The sequence below is a fragment of the Oratosquilla oratoria genome, chromosome 15 (genome assembly GCF_046742065.1).
Source record: "Oratosquilla oratoria isolate Oo_2021 chromosome 15, ASM4674206v1, whole genome shotgun sequence".
Classification (NCBI taxonomy): domain Eukaryota; kingdom Metazoa; phylum Arthropoda; class Malacostraca; order Stomatopoda; family Squillidae; genus Oratosquilla; species Oratosquilla oratoria.
Genome location: NC_134791.1, coordinates 19,052,853 through 19,059,853, shown reverse-complemented (window position 1 = coordinate 19,059,853; position 7,001 = coordinate 19,052,853).

Below are 7,001 nucleotides of genomic sequence, written 5' to 3'. Positions count from 1 at the left end.
CTTCGAGTTCTTCTTTTTCGAGTTCTTCGAGTTCTTCTTTTTCGAGTTCTTCGAGTTCTTCGAGTTCTTCTTCTTCGAGTTTTTCGATTTCTTCTTCGAGTTCTACTTCTTCTTCTTCTTCGAGTTCTTCGAGTTCTTCTTCTTCCTCTTCTTCGAGTTCTTCTTCTTCGAGTTCTTCTTCTTCTTCTTCTTCTTCTTCTTCTTCTTCTTCTTCGAGTTCTTCCTCTTCTTCTTCTTCGATTTCTTCGAGTTCTTCTTCTTCTTCGAGTTCTTCTTCTTCACCGTAGTTGGCGGTGTTACCGATTTACCACCAAACGCGAAGGGTCAGTTTATTTTTTACTTATATAGATGCGCTATGAGTCGTTACTCCTACTCTCGTGGGCTGGGAGTTGTGTGTGTGTGCGCGTGTAAGGTCACAGGATTACCCATAGATCTGTCATATATGAGTTCTGAGCTCTCTTCCGGGAGGAAAATAGCTGTCGATCACGAGTCCAACACGTGATCCAAGACCTTGGTGAATCACACAATTTGATACATTAAGAAAGAAAGGTTTCCCTGAAACTGGGTGAAATATTCTATCATCAGATAAAATAAAATCATTAAAGCGATCACTCATCTTTCCCTCTACTCCTTCAGCCTGACCTGTCAATTTTCTCATAATTGATTCAGTCACTTTTTACTTTATTCATTAATTAATTTATTCACCGCCTCCATATCTGTCTTATTCCTCTTCAAATACTTCCTTACACTATTATGTCCCTCCCACTATTTTCTCTTAATCTTGTTTAGAAATATAAACTTGGATTACCATAATGCCGATGATTACGATCACTACATGAAACCTCTCTTAAGGAAATCAACATATTTTCCATCACAGAAACTTTGTCAGGCAAACTATTTGAATTTAGTTTCATGGAAAACTCTGTATCAAAACTTTTGCACATGACTGTACAAGTTCTAATTCCTTTCCCCTTAGTGTCCACTCCTTAGTGCTTCTTTCGTCCATCTTATGACATCTCGCCATCATTCTTAAGGCAACTCAGTAAAATAATTATCATCATCACCATATCACACTCTTTTTTTAAGTTTACGCTCATCTTTCTTTTACATTTTCCCCAACGATGCTCACTAGTCCTTGTATTTTTTTCAACAATCTTCTCTCAGCACACTACCATCTGCATACATTACACTGGCTTGTAGTCCACCTTTCTCCTTGTAATGACATTTTCATTCATCTCTCTATCTCTCTCTCTCTATCTCTCTCTACGGTATACTTTTTTATTATCTCCATACATGAATATGTTGAACAACTATGGAGACATCACACACCCCAACCTGAATCCCGTCTACACATTAACCCATTCGTTCTCCCTTCTATACGCCCTCACATTACGTCATGATCCTCTCACAGACACTTTGCACCATCCTTCACAGTTTTCCTCTTAGTCCAAATATCCCTGATACTTTCCTTAACAAATTTACCTCCATACTATCTTATACTTTTTAGAGATGATTAAACGTCAAATATAAATTCCACCTTCTTTCTTCAACTCTTCATTGATTTATTCCCATTGAAAACCCGATTCACAAAACCCATATTTCTTAAAACCTTCTTTGTTCTTCTCTTTCAACGCCCTTTTTACTAAAGGTGGAGTCCTGCAGATGAATAAGATAGCCAGAATAACAGAATAAGTGGAACTTGGTATGAGGAAGGGGATAATTTTTCTGTCGTCTCTCAGGACGTCTACATCAGTATTCTTTCATAAGATTAACATAAGATATTTAGTAGAAGGTCTCTTCCTGTATAGCTTTTGTATTTTCTGTCATCTCTCCTGCTGTTTTATATCAATATTATTCCATAAAATTTACATGGGAAAGTATCTTCCTCTATAACTTTTGTATTTTCTTCAAACAAGTTCCTGAAATAAACAGGTACGATATGCACTTTCTTCTTGTAGTTCAAGACCTTCCATTCTTTCTTCTATTTTTCAAAGGCTTTTTATCAGACATCCATCTGTGCATCTCCCTAATTTCCTGAACATTTTCCCACAGGTGGTTTGCACCTGAAACGAACACACATCACCTGAAGTTTCTGCGAAAATTCCAGGAAATTCCAGTCAACATTCAACGTGTCTTGGGCAACATCTAGCACGATGTCAAAAGCAAGGACACTTGCAGGAACGATGACTACATTGAGTCCTGACGATGTTTTGCTAAGTACAAATGAAAACATTGTTAGAATTGAATAGAACGAGTTAAAATGAAGTTTCTGCGAAAATTCCAGGAAATTCCAGTCAACATTCAACGTGTCTTGGGCAACATCTAGCACGATGTCAAAAGCAAAGACACTTGCAGGAACGATGACTACATTGAGTCCTGACGATGTTTTGCTAAGTACAGATGAAAACGTTGTTAGAATTGAATAGAACGAGTTGAAATGAACTCATACATCGCGATTTAATGTCAGTATTCGGTTCCTCTTCGGCATCAACTTTGATTAATCCTTTACTGCTCAGGAAGACAAAATTGTCTACTTTAAGAAAATTATCATGGCTAACTCCAAACGGTTTTATGCAGCTTAGGGGAACCTCTAAGCAGCGAAGAATAAGATTATTTGATGAAGACACAAAGACTTAGAATCTTATCACTTGTCGACGCCCTCAGCGAGAATCCTGACTTCCTAAAGACATTGGACCTTCTCACCAGAAGCAAAGACCCTGAAGACCTCCAGACATATCTGGAGGATCTTCCAACAAGAACCTGCCCGATCTTCGAAGACCTCTGTGCTCCTTAACCCGACAGCTCTGGAGGATCTTCCAGCTAGAGCCGGCTTGATCATCGAAGACCTCCATGCTCCTGAAGACCCAGCACCTCTGGAGGATCTTCCGGCAGGAACCAACTCGATCTTCAAAGACCCTCGTGCTCCTGAAGACCCGACAGCTCTGGAGGATTTTCCAGCAAGAGCCGGCTCGATCTTTGAAGACAACCGTGTTCTTTCAGACCCGACAACTCTGAAGGATCTTCCAGGAAGAAGTAACTCGATCTTCGAAAACCTTCATGCTCCTGAAGACACGACAGCTCTAGAAGATCTTCCAACAAGAACCAACTCGATCGTTGTAGATTCTCGTGGTTCTGAAGACCCGACAACTCTGAAGGATCTTCCATCAAGAAATTACTCGATCTTCGAAGAACTCTGTGCTCCTGAAGACCCAACAACTCTGGAGGATGAGTAAAAACAGCAACGAACACACACACACACACAATTCTGGAGGATCTTCTAGCAAGAGTCAATTCAATCTTCGAAGACTTCCGTGCTCTTGAAGACTTGACAGCTCTAGAGGATCTTTCAGCAAGAGCCGGCTCGATCTTCGAAGACCCTCGTGCTCCTGAAGACCCGACAACTCTGAAGGATCTTCCAGCAAGAACTAACTCGATCTTCGAAGAACTCTGTGCTCCTGAAGACCCAACAACTCTATAGAATCTTCCAGCAAGAACTAACTCGATCTTCGAAGACCTCTGTGCTCCTGAAGACCCAACAACTCTGAAAGAATCTCCCGTGCGAAGTCCCGCTCGATCTCCCTTTCTTATGTGCCAGTTCCTGGTGTACCAGGCGGCAGGGAGGCGTGACACGTTTTCTTGTAGAACGAAAATACGACAAGAGAGTTACCAGATAAAAACGAGACTTCTCGTGTAAGGAAGCTATGCCCCAGAGCACAAATCTTGTACGACATTACGTCGTATTTCAGGAGGGTGATTCAGGTACCCAACTCCATCACGGCCATTCACGACTTCTGATTGCCGTCAGGCGATTTCATTTAGTCAAAGGAAACCAACTATAGGGTTTGAAAAGGTCATCATCATAGCTTATCGCGCCAGACGGCCAGCCAATCAGTTGTTCTTTGGTTAATATTGACATGAGCTTAGGCAATGGTCAATGTTCTCTACAGCCTCTCCGCATTCACAAGATGGGTCAGTCTTACAAAGGCGGAGCATGCCGACATCAGACCTTTTGGTCCATAACTAGGCCGGATGTGAAAAAAATAATGATAAATAGAAAATAAATAAATATTATAATAATATAAGTTACAGTAAATAAAATAAATGCATAGGTATAGTTAAATAAAAACAAACAGGTAAATAGTAAATAATGATAATATTGACAGATAATAATAAATGAAAATCAGGCAAATAATAAATAGACAAATAATAACAAACAAATAAACAAATAATACAAAATAAATGACAGTCATTACAGCATCTTGCTAACATGTTTATCTAAATGAATCTTAAAGCTTCGTTTAATCTTAAAGCCCCATTTAACCACATTGTCACCAGTTAGACCAGCGTTTGTCAACCAGGGCTAAGGGTTCCGCGAGAACAAGTGAGATAAGCTAATGCGCTTTTGATTTTTTATTTAATTTCATATACGTAATGTAATTAAACAAGCACGACATATTCTTGGTTATTGTAATAATGTAATATAGACATCATCCTATCTACCCTATTGTTACGATGAAAATAAAATGAGAAAGATATGGTATATTTTTTTTTCTTTTTTGCGCAGGGGTTCCTTGAGACATGCAATTTATTTTAAGGTTACGCAAGGGTAAAAGGTTGAGAAACGCTTAGTTAACCAGTCAATAGGTTACCCATCTGGATTAACCATTTCACTGCCTATGACGACTTGCTCCAGCTGCCGCCTGGCGATTTTATTCAGCCAAGGGAGACCTTCAATACAGCGAAAGGATGAAGAGACAAGTCAGAAGGAAGTCTGCGAAATCGTGAAAAGGTTTTGTGTCTTCCGAATTTTTTGTTTTTCTTTCCGAAATTTTGACCCTTCATTATGATGACACATTGGTGTGGTTCTGTCGAAGTCAGACGATTTTCTTAGGATGAAAACCACTTGTTTTTGAAAGATAGTTTAGTGTGAAAAAAAAAGCAGAAAAGGGATTTAAAATAAAACGAAAAAAAGAGAATTAAAAAAGAAAAGGAAGAAAGAAAACAAGAAATACTGGGTGAGAGAGAGAGACAGAAAGAAACAGAGAGGTGGGGTAGGAGAGAGAAAGAGAGGGGTTGGGGTTGGAAGAGAGAGAGGGAGAGGATAAGGAGTGGAAGGGAAAGAGAGAGGGAGAGGGAGAGGGAGACAGGGAGAGGGAGAGAGAGAGATAGAGAAAGAGAGAAACAGAGAGGTGGGGTAGGAGAGAGAGAGAGAGAGGGAGGGGTGGGGTTGGAAGAGAGAGGGGGAAGAGGAGTGAAAGGGAGAGATAGATAGATAGATAGATAGAGATAGAGAGGGAGAGAGAGAGAGAGGAGAGATCCCTTACCTTGACATTAACCTCATTCAATCTCAGTTAAACCTCAGTTAATCTCTTAAATACGGAGACGAACTCCATACATGTTATTCTGGGGAAAACCAGACGATTTTATTCGGCTTAAGATGTGCCAACTGTGCCTCGCTGGTGCCCGTGCCAATCGTGCCAATATTCAGTGCCATTTAGCCTTTCAAATTCCACAAGATGGATCTCAGTGGAATTCGAATCCATTTGAAAGCAGTTCTGATCGTCTCAACATTAAGGTCCCTAAGGGTTCCGCGAGAACAAGTGAGATAAGCTAATGCACTTTTGATTTATGATTTAATCTCATATATGTAATATAATTAAACACGCACGACATATTCTTGGTTATTGTAATAATGTAATATAGACATCATCCTATCTAACCTATTATTACAATGAAAATAAAATAAGAAAGATATGGTATGTGTGTTGTTGTTGTTGTTTTTTGCGCAGGGGTTCCTTGAGACATGCAATTTATTTTAAAGGTTACGCAAATGTAAAAAGGTTGGGAAACTGCTATATAGGATGAGACAATGTAGGTATGTTTTTAAAGTTATGAATATTTTTTCAGAGAACACACACACACACACACACACACATACACACACACACACATGAGCATAGCTCCCCTTCCCGTAAAATACAACTATGTAAATACACACACACACACACACACACACACACACACACACACAGATAAGACCTTACATAAGCCCTGATCTCTCATTCGGTAGGGTAATGGCTGTCAATCACTTGTCTGACACGTGATCCAAGACCGTGATAAATCACACACACAAACATATATACACATTCATACACGTACATGCATACGAACACGCTCGCACACACACACATACACACATACACACACACACACACACACGCACACAGCTCAGACTTTACATAAGCCCTGATATCCCATTCGGTAGGGTAATGGCTGCCGATCACTAGTCTGACACGTGATTCAAGACCGTGGTAAATTACACACACACAAATATATATACACATTCACACACATACATGCATACGAACACGCACACACGCATACACACACACGTATGCACACACACACACACACGTATGCACACACACATGTATGCACACTCACAAACATATATGATAATATAAAATGCACATAGATATACTCGTGTCGACATTTTTATTAAAGGGCTCTGCATACGGAATTCAAAGCCGTTTATATGAGTAATGTCTTTGTGTTGACGAATTTTTTTTTTTCTTCTAAAAAACACGGTGAATACATTTTGTATATTCCTAATTTGTCTTTAGAAATCGGTTTCCTCATCCATGGAATTTCGTTTTTTTTTTTTTCTCTCTCTTTGCTAATCCAGTTTTGACGACGACAATCCCCAACACAATGTTAACCGTCAACGCTATATAATACATCAATTTGTTTACATCAAATAGTTATCTTTAAAGGGAGCGTGACGAAATATCTAATCCATAATTCTAAATTAATCTGGAGATTTTCCTGGCTTAGATGAAACCCGTAGATTTTTCTTATATTTATTTCTTGTAAAGACTAACAGGATGAGCGACCGTGACCAAATTCCCATTTTCTATGATAAGCCGCTTTAGAGACGCGGTCAGAGGGACCCAAACGATATTACGTCACGAACAGGCCTCCCAATTTTGATAATTGTCTAG